General features: G+C 40.0%; 1 long non-coding RNA gene across 1 annotated transcript; it reads right to left on the bottom strand.

Annotated features, from left to right (window-relative positions):
• Positions 1–1,131: 1,131 nt before the first annotated feature.
• LOC121133205 lies at positions 1,132–14,949 on the bottom strand. Its single transcript, XR_005869999.1, has 3 exons — positions 14,627–14,949; positions 4,914–5,038; positions 1,132–1,493 (listed from the first exon to the last, which is right to left on the bottom strand). It is a non-coding gene; the product is annotated as an uncharacterized LOC121133205 (long non-coding RNA).
• Between the last annotated feature and the right edge of the window lie 850 nt (positions 14,950–15,799).

Below are 15,799 nucleotides of genomic sequence, written 5' to 3'. Positions count from 1 at the left end.
TCTAAAAGCCAATTCATAAGAATGAACTAAAGAGGAATGGAAATATTTCATTAGTGTTCTTGGTCATCCCAGGTTGGAAACAGTTCAAGATGATGAACTTCTCCGTACCCCTTAGTCATGTTATAATAATAAGGACAAGATAACAGGGCAGGAGTCAGGATGGGGAAAGTATCCCCTTTGCATACAGCAGATGAACTCACAAACTTGTCTTTTTCAGTGTTTTCTTAACATTTGGCAAGTTGAACTTACTCTAACTGATCGTTTTCTTACTGGTAGAAACAAAAGGAAAGTTCCATTAGAGCATGATGGACAGCAGGAACTCCCTTGGGATTAATAAATAGTGTGGACAGACCAATGAGAGTTTGCTGCTATTTAGCAATCAGTTCTCAGGATTAGAGAGGCATTCCTCATTTCAAATATATCTTAGTTTCCTAGTTTAAATATTCCTAATGTGGATAATTTCTTCTTTAACACTGTTTTTCTTATCCTAGATTATGTGTGTGTATGTATGTCTGTCTGTCAATGTAGTGAAATTGGTAATGAACAAGGATAATTTCAATTTACCAATGTGAGTTCCCAATCTGACCTCTGCAGAGTTTTGTTTGCTTTTATGTGTTTATTTATACATTGCCCTTTACCAAGACTATAAGTTGAACATCCAGGACCAGAAACTCCAAAATCTGAATTTCTCTAAAACATGAAACATAGTTCCACAAGTGGAAAGTTCCATACCTAACCTCATGAAAGGTGACAGCCAAAAGTCAGGGGAATTAAAAATATTATATAAAATTTCCTTTAAACCATGTGTCCAAGGTATAAAACAAATATAAATGAATTTCCTACCTAGACTTGGGTTCCACCTCTACTATATTTCATTAAGTATGCAAAAGCATTCCAAAATCCAAAAAAGAAAAAAATTCCAAATGTTAATTCTCAATAATTTCAGATAAAGAAATTCAGCCTAAATTAGTGTGTGTTAAGTAGGAGTAAAGACCTGGTAGTTACGTAGTTGGAAATATGGGTCATTGACATCAAGATAGAGCTTCTAGTTATAGCAAAGAACCAATCTAAAAATGAATTGCTATATTCTGCATTCCACCATGATAATGCTCAGATGAAAGAGAATGCCACTGATGGCAAACAAATTTTAATATACTCAGGACAAAAGCTTCCTATTGTCCTCTCAAATGCTTAATTCAAAAAGTGCCATTATGGTAACGGCTAATACATCAGGTTGGTATGTAGGAAACAGATAACATTTACCTTATGTATTATAACACATATCTGGTTTTCAGAAACTTAGATGCCCACTGGAAAACCCCATGAGGCAAAACATCTTCTGCCAAAGATTCATGGTGCTGAGCTGCTGTGGTCAGGTTCACTAGCTCCCAGTCTGTCTTCTGGCTTGTCCAGGGGAAGCTTGACTGTGCACTTCAAAACTGAACTAGGTCTTTCAGGATTCTCCCTGAATCCCTTCACTGCAGGTGCCATTTCTAAAGAGGGAAAGAAACTAAGGTGAATGGGAAAGAAAATCAAGGATATTAGAGGCAAATTAAAGATGCTAAGACTCTAGATCTAGTCCTGTGGGACCTGGACCCCTCTGGAAGCAGATGAGCTTGGTTTGATCACCACAGAGTGAATATCACCACCCATGCCACCCCCAGCACACATATTGTCATTGAAAACTTTTAAAATTTCAAGTGTTCTGGGTTTCCTTAAACTATGAGACAAGTAGCAACACTGGCCTCATGTTTCTACATGATAAAACTGAATGCGGCAGTGTAGTGACTACCATCATAATGTAGACCACTAGCCTCAAGGGAAGCCCAGGCCCTCTCCCTTTGCTCAAGTCCAGGTTGGTTTTACTTGTTAGTACTCTCAAAGAGTTACAGCTGTTTCCTTTGTATAAGGGACTCATAGCCCTGAACACATAGCTACCTTCAACTTTTCCACTTCAGTAGGCTTACTTGAATTGTACCTATCACAAGCCAAGAACTACGTAAAGATAGACTCATAAGTGAATAAATCTCATTCATTAAACAAACAATTGTGTGATCGGTATTGTTTAAGAATTAAGCTTACTACATATTTAAGTTTCAAAATTTCTTCTAATCTGCCTAATAAGGAAAAACAGTTGCCATCTGATAAGGAGTCCGACTTAGGAGAAAGATACAAATGCTTTGGATCACCCATTTCAGAGTCAAATTTCAGCAATGGATGCTTGCCTTTAGCCTTCCAGTTTAAGCTCAGCTTTGAGGATTCCAAAGTCATGAAGTAAAACTGCGGGAGATCAAAGTACTCAGAAGGACCTGTTGGGATATTTTTAAGATCTACGATGCTGTTTACTCAACTGTGCTACATGTGCAAAAAGCAACAAATGTTTCAAGAAGTTGGCCAGACATTGGCTTGAAGGCAACAGATTCGCAAATGTCTGTGGTACCTAGAATTGTTGCTAAATTAGGGAAAGGGCAAAAATAAATACACCTGCTACATCTCCTTAACAGTTATCGCTTTCAGATCACTTCAAACATGTCACCATACTCTACGTAGACATTATTAAGTTTATTTTTCTATCAGGCTGCCTTTCAAAATTCTACATAATTACACTTGAAGTAAAGAAGGAATTGTTGAAAGTAGACCCAGACTCCCTCCTGAAAGGGTTTTATTTGTCTGCCAGGTTTTCTGGTATCAGTATGTTTTCAAAATTCATGTGTGTAAATATAACCCCCAAGGCAGTGCAAGAAGAGAGTGATAGAAGCCAGGAAATGGTGGGAGGTAATGGCAGAAGACAATGGGAAGACAATGGTGGAAGGTGATGGGGAAGGCGATAGGGAAGACAATGGTGAAGATGATGGGGAAGGCGATGGGGAAGACAATGGGAAGACAATGAGGAAGGCGATGGGGAAGGCGATGGGAAAGGCAATGGGGAAGGCGATGGGAAGACAATGGGGAAGATGATGGGAAGACAATGGGAAGACAATGGGGAAGGCGATGGGGAAGACAATGGGAAGACAATGAGGAAGGCAATGGGGAAGGCGATGGGAAAGGCAATGGGGAAGGCGATGGGAAGACAATGGGGAAGATGATGGGAAGACAATGGGAAGACAATGGGGAAGACAATGGGAAGACAATGAGGAAGGCGATGGGGAAGACAATGGGGAAGACAATGAGGAAGGCGATGGGGAAGACAATGGGGAAGGCAATGGGGAAGACAATGGGGAAGACAATGGGGAAGACAATGGGGAAGGCGATGGGAAGACAATGGGGAAGACAATGGGAAGACAATGGGGAAGGCGATGGGAAGACAATGGGGAAGACAATGGGAAGACAATGGGGAAGGCGATGGGAAGACAATGGGGAAGACAATGGGGAAGGCGATGGGAAGACAATGGGGAAGACGATGGGGCAGACGATGGGGAAGACGATGGGGAAGACTATGGGGAAGATGATGGGGAAGATGATGGTGTTAACTAACACAGGGCACTTGGGAGTGATTAGGATATTTGGTATCTGCCCTCACTAATGTGATTAATGTCCTGAAACAAAGGTTAGAAGGAACCAGCCAGGCCATTTTCCCTTCCAGTAGCTCTTCATCCATGCTTTTTAAGGACACAGCTGCAAGGTGCCGTCTTGTAAGCAGGGACGAACCTAAGCCCTTATCAAAATGACTAGCACCGTTCTCTGGGACTCTGATAAATGAACCCATTGTTGTAAACTGCCCCATCTATAGTCGTTTGTTACAGTAGCCAAATAGACTAGCAGCTTGTGTGTTGGAATGCTATACTTATCATAATAAAGTATCACAAACTCGGTAGTATTCAACAACTAAAAATGTATTCTCTTACAGCTGTTGTCTAAAGTCCTGAAATCAAGGTGTTGATAGAGCCACCTGCCTTTCAAATATTCTAGAGGAGGGGAAACCCTTGCTGCCATGTCTAGTTTCAGATGAGCACAGAAATTACATGGTTGGTGGCTGCAGAATTTGATTATATTCCACTATCTTCACAGGGTTTTCTCCTCTGCATCTATGCCTTCTCTGCATCTCTAATAAACACACTTGTCCTAGGATTTAGTGCCTGTCCAGGTAAACTAGGATGACCACGTCTTAGGCCTCAGTTATATTTGTGAGTGCTCCCCGCCCAATAAGGTCACATTAAGAGGTTCTAGAGGTGAATATGTGGATATGATTTCAGTCAAGCTACTATTCCACCAACTGTACTGTCTCCCTGTTTGTGCTCCTAAACCCCACTGAGAATTTGTGCCATTTGCCCCTGGAGTCTTCCTTTCCTTTATATTATTTGGCCTGGCCTCCAAGCCCTCTTTTAAAAGGTACCTATAAGAAGAGGCAGCTTATTAAACCCTTTAGAGAACAGAGAGACAAGAATATGAGCAAGAAATTTTTATTCACTATTTTGAGGGTCTCAGTTAGGGCAAAAGGCCATATAGAAATGCCTGTGTTTACAGAACTCAAAGAGGTTGTATTTACAGTCCAGCTATGAGGAAGAAGGAAGACAAGATCGAGGAAGGAAGGCAATTTCAACTAGAGTGGATATCCCAATAAAACAATTGTTTTTCAGGTTCAGAGAAATTTCAAAATTTTTGAGGCATCCTAAGAAGTGTCTGAAAGAGGAAAATCAAATGAAAACCTGCAAAGAAGCAAACATATTCTGCACTAGGTGGATGGACACAGGAAACTGATACTGAAATATCATAATGTCCTAAGCTGACTGATGGCAATTAGGGCAGAGAAAAACTAATGAAAAGGGGGAAAAACTGTGTTTGTGAGGGGCTGAAATACAGAGAGACAGTGATGCAATTACAATATGAATAGCTGGCTGACCTGGGGCTGCTGGAAAGAATCATTAGCTCTGGTTAAATGAATGAGTTTCTGCTGCGAAAATTAAATAAAGTACCTTGGAGGCATCATAAGCAGGGCTGGAGGCTGGTAGCAATCCTCTTGATGCTTCATTAATTAACCGTGACCACCTTCTCCTAACGTCTTTGAACCTTTGTGGACATCATAGAGGCATATTTCTCTCTGAGGTGGAGAAAGAAGCCAGCATAATCATGTGCTTTAGTTCCTTTTAAGTGGAGGTCATTTAGATTTCCTTAAACTTAGGGAAAACATTATCCAGACAAAGATTCCACTTCACACTGAAATAACTCTGCTAATGCAGGGCCACAGATTACCCTCTAAACGGTTTCCCTTTGAAAGAAGGCAAATTGTAAACTGCTGAGCCAGTGCCAGGCACTACAGAAAAGGCTGGGCTGTATTGTATGTTCTACTCTAAGACATGCAGGCTCTTCTATCCCTTGTTGTCTGTCTGTCTATCTGTCTGTCTGTCTGTCTGTCTGTCTGTCTGTCTGTCTAGCCAAGGTGTCTTTGAATGCTCAAGGATTGTTCTCTAACCAAATTGATAAGAGACTAAAAACACCCAGTCTTAGTTTTCTGGAGTTATACCCCCCTCCCCCGCCCCCATAGTGCCTACCACATTGTAAATGTGAAACAAGCAGAAAAATATCAAATAAACAGGGTCCAAATCAATATATTTTCTTTTAACATGTAAAACTTTCATGTGATTCACAGAAAGCAAAGGCAATTTCAAAGTTGAGATTTGAGTATAGGAAGGAGAAAGTATAGGTATGCTGCGATTTCTTGGCCAGAGAACAAAGCTCTCTTGTTCTTGCAGGGCCAAGACCTGCCTGAGAACATGCCCACCAGGTGGCGTTTCACATCTGAGATTGCTTTTGTAATTACAAAATACCCATCAGTAAGAAGCATTTTGTTAAGTGGTGAAAATGTAAATATAAGCCATTTAGTTAAAAAAAAAAGGCAAAACAAAAACAAACAAATGTATTTTAAGTGACAATTTTTAGTAGTAGAGAGAACAATAAACATCTTTTTTCTCATGAGAACACAGAATTCAATGAATCAAGGATGTAGGGAACTGAAAGCAATGTTAAAGATTATTGCAGCCCACTGTTGCTGATGAAGACACAGATAACCAAGAATTTAATAATCCTGGGAACCAGTATTAGACACTCTGCCACCTCAATTATCTTATTTATGCTAAAAGGTTCGTGAGTCCAACTTAATTATAGGGCTTGCAAAGCATGACCAAGGGGTATGAGGTTCGATTCCAGAATCAACAAAGACTCAAAAAAATCAACGATTTCTCATCCAGTTGTGTTGTGTTCATGTAAAGCCCCAAGCACAAAGCTGGTGGCTGGGGATGCAGGAAGAGACCACATATCAAGGGCCAGACACCGATCTGTGGCAACGTCTGACTGGAGCCCAGAACAGATCGTTCAGTGGGACAATCAATGCCCGGGCAGGTCCTGGGAGAAGTGATTCAAGACTTTGTGCTTAAGAGAGCCAGTGAGTTCAGAAGCTGCCCAGGGAATCACACAAGGCCAACGTTAGGGATGAAGAGCCAGTGAGTCTTTAAAATGGAAAAGGAAAGAACGAGGCTGTGCAGGCAGTAAGCAGGCTTGCTCCAGGCTTCACCTTTGAGTCATACAAAGGGACAAAGCCCAAGATCTGAGAATCAGGCTTTCCATGAGAGCATCACTTGTTGGCTGTTAGGAAAAATGGCCGCACACTCCAAAGTACTTTAGCAAAAACACAAGGTTTGACTTTGCAGAAGAGTGCTTAGCCTTGTTAAATCAAGCAACCCAGTTCACTCAGAAGGACCCCCTGGATCTTTCAGAACTGACTGCAATGGATTCGGTGTCTCACTCACGGTGGCCAGATCATTAAACACTTTGCAGCTGCTAGGGCGAATGAAACCCAAGCATATATTTTGATTTTTAGAACTTTGCTGCCTCAGGAGGGATTGTTGCCAAATAGCATTTTTACAGTGTCTTTAAGTGTCTTTGTCTCACTTAGCCCTTTAACCAAAAAGACAACACATTTAATTCCCTATACCAGAGAAGCTGGGTAGTGGTTTTTCAGGTGACCAAGCCAGGATAAAGGAATCTGGTTTGGAATTTCCAACCACCTCGCTTTCAAGGTATGTGTATCCAAGGACCTGTTGATGGAGGACATAGTGGAATCACACTCATTCATTCATTAATTCCTAGTAAAATTAAAGAGAGATAGTTCACTTTTTTGACAATTGTATTTGGCCATGACATCATCCTACCAAAGGTCTAACACATGAGAAACCACCTGTGAGGAAAGTGGGATTTCTGATTTTAGACACGGGACCTCAGGTCCACTCCTACACAAATTCAAACTCCAGAGAGGCAGTGGGTTCTCCTTTGGGTGGATCTTGGAACTGAACATCATGCAAGGCACCAACAGAAAAGGCTGAACTTCTGTTGGAGGTGATATTCCTTCCTGGACAGTCTTACTATGACAGAACACCAATCCTGGCTTTAAAAAATACTCATTTGTCAGAAACCTTCAGGTAAAGTCTGTTTAAGCCACATTACACTTGGAAGATAGAGCTTATAATTATTGACTCTGGCAAGGGTTATGAATTACTGACATGACCTTGGTTCCCGGCCCCTGTGATAGCTGTGTGGGTTTTTGAAATAATAATTCATTGTGTTTACGTTTTATACATACATTCTGCATTGTACTTCAGAGCCTCCAAGTAAAAGTTTTAAGAAACGTTCTGGACTCTGCTTCTGGAAGTTCTTTCAGGAAACACAATGAATACAGACCAAGCAAAGCCAGTCTATAGCTCAATGACATTCCCTGACACCAGGAATCTGATGTGCAGTATCAAATAATGATGTGTAAGAGCTGGCTGGTGGCGTACTCCTTTAATCCCAGCACTAGGAAGGCAGAGGTAGGTGGGTCTCTGTGAGTTCAAGGCCAGCCTGGAATGATGGACAACTAGGACTGTTACACAGAGAAACACTGTCTTGAACCCCACCCCCCACAAAAAAGAAATCAGTGTGTGTGTGTATTAGTGACTTGAAAACATTTTACACATAACACTCTTCTTTCCTTAGATTTCTGATATGCAAATGAAGGAATTTTGGCCACGTTAACTACGTGGCATAAATGGTAATTCAAAATTGACTTTTTTTCATCTAAACTTTTTCGTGGACCCCTCACTTCTCAGTTTTGAACATTCCTTCTGCAAATTACTATGCACTTGGCATATTTGTATGTTTGGGGTGTTCATTTGCTTCGGAAAGCTCAGCTGACTTCTACAAAGGCAGTCACCCTCCTGGTAAGATTCTCCAGATGCATTGGGAATGCAACATGAGCACAGGTCCTCAGGTTCATGTTCACTTAACAGACCTGAGCTTTTAATCCATTCCTGAGCATCCTGCTAGTTCAAACTGGTCTCCCTGCTTCTCTTTGTTCAACTGTGAATATTTATCTCCTTCATTCAATAGTAAAAACAATCATGCGAGGATTACCCTGCCAAGTTTAGATCAAATCAAAATCTGTGGTTTCTTTTTCAACCTGACCTTGAACCTTTGGTGTTTGGGCTTGTTTAATCTTGGCAAAATTTTGCTTCCTGTTTCAAAGAATGAACTATTATTAGACTCACAGGCTTCTTGCCCATCTAATAGTTCTTAGAAAGCTAGGGAGTGGATTCCCTAGGTTAAATACTCATGATAATGAAATGAAGCCTGGAAGAATCAAAGCACCACAAAGAAATTTTTCTTGACCAAGATATTTACATAATCAAAAAACTCTGAAACATTAAAAATAATTATATGTGTACAATAATAAAAGGCGAAGCTTAGTCCCCAACACTGCCTTTAAAGTGTTCTGCTGTCATAAAAAACAAAAACAAAAAACAAACAAACAAAAAAAAAACCTTCACAAAACTGCCTTTGCTTAAACTGTAAAAAACCTTCAGTTGGAAGTGAGGACACAGATCCAACTTCCTTCTGCTGTCAATTTGCTCAGCAGTTATTCATAGCTAAATAATTACTTTATATATTCTTCAGTACCTTTTTATTTTATTCCAAAAAGGCACAAATGAGGGAGAAGACAGAGACGGGGTTTGGTAAATGTGAAGGTGACACCGATGAGAGGAATTTCCATTACTCATGGACTTTGGTCCTGGCTCCAAGAAATCCAGGTTCCAGCTCCATTGTTTTGTTGCTGCCTCCCGAGTTTGTCTGGCACAGACATATAACCAAAACAAGGTGTAGTTCCTTCTCTTGTACACACTTACCACATAATTATTCCTTTTCAAAAGGAATTGAATATTTTTTGCCTACCTATCTAGGGAGTCAAAGGGAGTTACTTTTGCCACTGGTTAGATTTTACAGTTCTAGCAACAACACGATTCATTTGTTTTCTGTCAGTTAGTTATACACAACCCTTTCCCATCTTCCGGCTTTCCCATCATCAAAATCTGCCTTCTTGATATCCCTTTGAGAATAAGGTTGGGTTCTGAGTTCTGTAATCCTAACACCAGTTCCACAGCACTTGAAAGAAAGTCATAGTGACATGTTATTATTGACAATAGCTGGCTACAGCAGTATACTGGAGCCTTTAGGTCTTCGGGGGTGCTGAGCACAGAACATGAAGGCAAAAGAGGTATGCCACTGAATACAGTGGGTCCTTCCTATCATTCTCTTGGTAAGGGCTAAGCAAATAAGCACACTAGAAAATGAAAGAATATAGACAGGGGTACTACTGGTAACAGCTGTGGAGAAGACCAGAGTTATTCGAAAACTAGTACCCTCTCTAAACAATTATGGGTAGGTTATTCCAGATCTTGTATATGTGGCATAGAAAATCACTTTAATCAAGGACACATTCCAAGGCACATTTGGATTAAAATGCATATTATTGGGCATAGTCAGTTTAGGGCCAAAGTTTGAGAAGAAACATCAGGAGACCATACCCTGCTATGCTTAGCCAAAGCTCATACAGAACCTGTAGAAAGGGTTCTGTGGCATCCAGGAACATATCTGGACACAGTCAGCTTCTGTCATAAAGATGCAGAGAGGAGTACTTCCAGTGAAGCTTGACTTCTGCCTTAGCAGAAAGGAAAGGGAAAGGCAGGTGGGATGTGTGTTTGTGTTAGGATGTGTTAGGATGCTCTTTGCTGTTAACAGATGCTTCTAAGTGTGTAAGAGTCACAAGCTCCAGGTTCCATTTAATCCTCATCAAGAATGGGATCTTATCATATCAGTCTTTGTATTATACATCTTCTCATCCAACAGCATGCTTTAGATTAATTTGTGAAAAACAATAGCAGATTTTGATTTTGGCTGTACTGACTAACAAAAAACTGATAAATGTTTTCATCTTAAACAATTAGAAAATGTCACATAAGTACGTGAAATGGGAGCTAGCCAGATAGATCAGGGGCTAAAAGCTTCTGCTGCCAAGTCTGACTTGAGTGTGATCCACAGGCCCCACATAGAAGATAGGGAAAAATCAATTAATGAAAGTTGTCCTTTCTGACATGTGTGGTATAGCATGTATATGTATGTATACATGCATGAATACAAACACACAAACACACACACAATAAACAAATGCAAAAAATTTAACGTTTTGTAAAGTAGTAATTCTCAGACATTAGCCAATAGGCATGGTAAGACTATTGCCCTCCCCTAGAAAAGAGACAAAGAAAAACAAGGGAGTGAGCTTATATCTGGAGGTGGTTTACAGAGAGAGAACGAAAGGGAAACGCACATTGGTCTTACCTGAGTAAGGAAACAGTGATGAGAATGTGCCAGAATCGGGGAAGTTAGAGTTTGTGGGACAGATTCCAAAGAGTAATGAACTAGAGACGGCAGGATGAGAGCCCAGGAAGGCAAACACAGGTCAATCACAAACAGTCTTACTGAGCCCATTCATTCTCTCTTTGACTCTGGGGGAAACATCAGAAGTAACCTTTACTCAGTTGTTCATGCTGTTTGTCCAGTGTTATGAGTAGCTGCCAGTAGAGACCAACATTACCTGTACACCTTGAGGGTGGCACACCCTTCTCTGTCATACCACCTGATTCAGCTCAACACTGTATCTAGATGATTTGATGGTGAAACCCAGACTTTGCCTTTTGCAGAACTTGAGGTCTGCCCCTTCATGGGACCACCAAGGTCTCTGTGCTTGTTGCCTGGCTTCCAGCTTTCTGTACGCAGAAGGTGTCTCTTTAGCAGCATGTAGCATCTCCAGCAGCCAATCTGTGAAGCCAGTTCTTAGCTTTTTTTTTTAAGTCCTCCTCTGTTCTCGCTAGTGTTGTTATTGCATTTATATATCCCCAAAGGTTTTGGACTCCAGACTTTGGAGGTCTGAGATGACATATGCCACAGAAGCTCTGAGTTCCTGAAAGGTACCTTACTGTTCCACCCTATTCTCAGCGTGCAGAGGATGCTGCCTTGCTCTCAGGGATGACCTGGAAATTCTCAGGATCTTCTCATGTTCACCTGCTCTCACTCTAGCCTTCACATTCCCCACAAACATTCTCATTAGGCCAGTTAAAGATGGTTTTTTAATTAACTTTTTGCTAAACACTACACATTCATCATTCAGACTCAAATTATACAAAAACTGAATAAATATCGAGTACATAGATCTGAAAGTTTCTCTTAATTCTGCCCTAGGGGTATACAACTTGTGAAAATTTGCTGTAGTATTTTCGAATAGCAAACATGTTTTTGTAAATTCTAAGATAATCAGATTCACTGAGAATGATCTAATAACTATTTTTATATTTATTTATTTTATGTGTTTGTGTGTTTTGCCCACAAACATGTTTGTGTAGCATATGCATGCCAGGTGCCTGTAGAGATCAGAAGAGGGTGTCAAATCCCCTAGAGATGGAGTTACAGATGGTTTTAAGCTGGGAATCAAACCCGGGGTCCTTTGTAAGAGCAACAAGTGCTCTAAACCGCTGATCCATCTTTCCAGCCACTGACACTAATTTTTAACAAGACTATGAATGTGGCTTGAGATAGAAATGAAATATTCATTTCAGCACACTGTTAGGACAAATACTGCCTCCAAATATAGTCAATGCCCTGAAAACTTGAAGACAGCAAGCAACAGCATTTCTTTTCTCTCCTCCCAGCAAGCCTAATCTTAGATGGCAAAATTCATTACAGTCAAACAATTGTAGTAACATTACAACTGAAGATCTACACAAATCAAGTAGAAATACAGTTTAGTTGAAAGCAGATTATAATCAGGTTAAGTCATATGCTTGATGGATGCTTTGTTGAGAGAATCTGTGTAGGTTAATTCCATCAGGTTGCATGGTTGGTGTAGAAATGGTTTTGATTCATATTGAGATAATGGAGCACTGTTGACTTACCCAAAATAATTGTAGACAGAAAAATTTCATCATTGTATCATTCATTATTGTTAATAATTTAAAAGTGGTTTTATGAACTAAAGGGATAGCCATTTCTTAAAATCAAAGAGAATTTTTTCCTGAGGACTTCCAATGAATATAATATGTTCAGAATGTTTCAGTAAACTTTTTCCAAATGATTATAAGGAGGAATTTTTTTCATTGTGTGGCAGTATTAGCTAATAAATATTTCAACCTCAGAAACATTATGTTCTAAAGGAACATTGTTGTCTGTAAGCAGAAACTCATCAGTAACAGATAATTGTAGTTCATGTATAATAATATATGATTGAGTCATTTAATTATAATGCAGATCGGTAGAGTTTATATTACTAAACTATTCAACAAATACTTACAGATCAACTACTACATGCTTGGTGTTGTGCCAGGTGCTATGATTCTATACTAGCAAGGTGAATAAAATCCTTGCTTTTACAGCGCCTGTACTCTGTTTGGGGAAGATCAATAGCTTCCCAATAATCACAAGAAATTATGTGTAATTCTGCATATAAGGAATGTGTTTTACAAATGCATGTTACAGAATGTCTCAACTAAGATGGAAAATGTCAAGAATCAGTGATCCAAATGATGAATAGATTGGCTGAGTGAGTACAAGAACTTTATTTAAGCAATCAAAGGGAGCAATATGTACAAATATAGGGGGTTAAGATAGCTAGTGTATTTAGAGGGCAGAAATAGGCTGGGAGTTTGAGATAAAGCTGAGAGGCAGGCAGTGATCTAACCACACAGAGCACTTACTTTTGTCATTTGTTGTGATTATTGCAGTAATGTCAGTCTTCCTCAGCGTAGCAAAAAGGCCACCATGGCAAGGATTGGGTTTTATTTTGCTCACTTTTCTATACCAGCACTTTAATTTTTATTTTAAGAGCAATGTAAGTGTATAAGAGAATTTAGGCAAGGTTGAGGTAAGGCAATTAAAATGTGACCTGCTCAAAATTACATTAAGAATAGATATATGGGATGACTTAGAGGAAGGAAATATGTGAGAAGGGATGATGTAATTATACTCCAATCTCAAAAACTAAAAGATAATTAAAAATCAACCTGTTTGAAATGTGGAAGATAGCTGGAAAAGAGCAACCTGGGTTCTGGAAGGCTGCTTAGTGGATTGTGCCAAGTAGACTTGGTGAAAGCAGCGATTCCAGTTTTTTTTTCTTGAAAAATGCTGTCTGTGAACATACAGTGGGTGAAACTGGGAAGACTTGATTGGATATTGATTTGGGAGTCAAAGAGAAATAAAACATCAATGATTGCTTTTAAAATCTTAGCTTGTCCAACTGAATGGGGTATGATGCCAATCTTTGAGACAGGACACACTGTAGAAGGAGCAATTCATGGTGGCAGATCCAGGATTGAGTGTTTGTGAGTCTAATGAGACCTGTCATGTAAGCAGTTGGGTCTCTAGCTTTAGGATCTAGAAAACATGTTCAGACCAGGTAAGCATGTGTAAGATGCATATGTAAAGTGTAGAGATGAAAAAAGCTCAGGAAAAATATAGAATAATAGAGACATATAAGTGGAAAGCTATAGCTACATATATTATTTCAAAATGTGATGTGTTTCCTGTAGGCAGAATTTTCCTTTCCCTGGTTGCGGTCTCAAATAAATACTCAGAAACTTTATTAATAAATGTGCTGCCAATAGCTCAGGCTTGTTACTAGCTAACTCTTGCATTTAAATTAACTCATAAATTACCTCTTGCCATATGGATCATGGCATGTAATTTCATTTTCTACATGTCCTGCTTTTCTGCATTTGCTGGTATCTCTCTAACTCCACTCTTCTTAATCCCAGCATCTTTAGTTTGGTTGTCCTGCCTATACTTCCTGCCTGGCTACTTGGTCTGTCAGTTTTTTTTCTTCTCTTTTTTTAATTTAAATCAGAAACAAGCTTGTTTTACATGTCAATCCCAGTTTCCTCTCTTTGCCCTCCTCCCCTGCCCCCCACCAACCCCCTATCCCATTCCCTTTCTGCTCCCCAGGGAAGGTGAGGCCTTCCATGGGGGAATCTTCAAAAACTGTCACTCATTTGGAGCAGGGCCTAGGCTCTCCCCCTTGTGTCTAGGCTGAGAGACTGCCCCTTTATGTGGAATGGACTCCCAAAGTCCAATCATACACTAGGGATAAATACTGATCCACTACCAGAGATCCCATAGACTGCCCAGGTCCCCATGCTCAGGGGATCTGGGTTGGTCCTATACTGGTTTCCTAGCTATCTGTCTGGGGTCCATGAGCTCACCCTTGTTTAGGTCAGATGTTTCTGTGGGTTTCTCCAGTCTGGTCTTGCCCTTCCCCTATAATGAGATTGATGCCTACCTTATATACCATCCTAGAGCCTTCATCCAGTAGCTGATTGAAGCAGAAGCAGAGATTCACAGCTAAGCCCTGAGTCGAACTCCTGGAATCCAGTTGCAGAAAAGGAGGAGTGATGAGCAAAGGCCTGTCAGTTCTTATTAAACCAACTGGAGTGACAAATCTTTACAGTGTACAAAAGAATTATTCCACAGCAGTCTACCTATTGCAGTATTCTGGAAAGATCATATTATCTCTGCTATAACATCTCCCCACCAAAAGCTAGAACTGATAGATCTGTATATTTCAAAATCAGAACTAAGAAAGTGGAAGATCAGAGAATTGCCCTAAACTAAATCAGGCTAAAGAGACAATAAATTAAGCACAATGAAAGACACGGAACTGAACCCTGAGTAGTTAAATAAGGAGAAGTGGTAGGAGAAGTTGTGGCATGAACAGCTAACTATTAATCACTAGTTAATTATAAGCTACAGAAATGCAGGATTATTCAACTGTGTTCACTACTATGTATCTTGTAGCCCACACCTAAGATGCTATATGTATATGTGTATATATACATATATGTGGAAACGAAATTCTAATATTGTTTAAAATGATAAATGTGTGAATGAGTAGCATGCTTTCGAACTTCTTGATTCCTGAAGAATTAATGAGAAATGGGGAAAGGGTGACTCTAATTATTACTAATCCTCCCATGATTTCTGCTTCCTTTCTTTTGGTGACTAAACCACAGAGTTTCAAGCCCATGCCACCCCACAGATACACCCATAAGATTGAGAAATTCAATGTAGTTCTTTGTCAAGAGAGACTTCTTTATCACAAAGTAGCTAGTGTGTGTGTGTGTGTGTGTGTGTGTGAGAGAGAGAGAGAGTGCTTGTATGAGTGTATACGTGTGTATATGTGCATTTGTCGTATGTGTGCATGTGTGTATATGGGTGTATATGTGTATGGTATGAAGGTGTGTGAGTGGGTGGGTCTGTGGTTCCACCGGACCATAATAGTTTCCTTTTACTGAATTCCAGTGCATGAAACTTCCACAATCATGGTCTGCATAATGACATTGTAAAATGACTTGCCTATTGATGTCTGATAGAGGCTGTTGTTTCCTATAAATAGTGGGGCCATTTTGATTGATAATAGTATCCATTACCAGGACTGAACACAATGTTTAATATG

This window comes from Mesocricetus auratus, unplaced genomic scaffold (assembly GCF_017639785.1).
Source record: "Mesocricetus auratus isolate SY011 unplaced genomic scaffold, BCM_Maur_2.0 Super-Scaffold_100020, whole genome shotgun sequence".
In the NCBI taxonomy this organism is placed as follows: Eukaryota; Metazoa; Chordata; class Mammalia; order Rodentia; family Cricetidae; genus Mesocricetus; species Mesocricetus auratus.
Note: the sequence above shows the minus strand (reverse complement) of the source record. Positions and strands in the feature narration are given on the sequence as shown.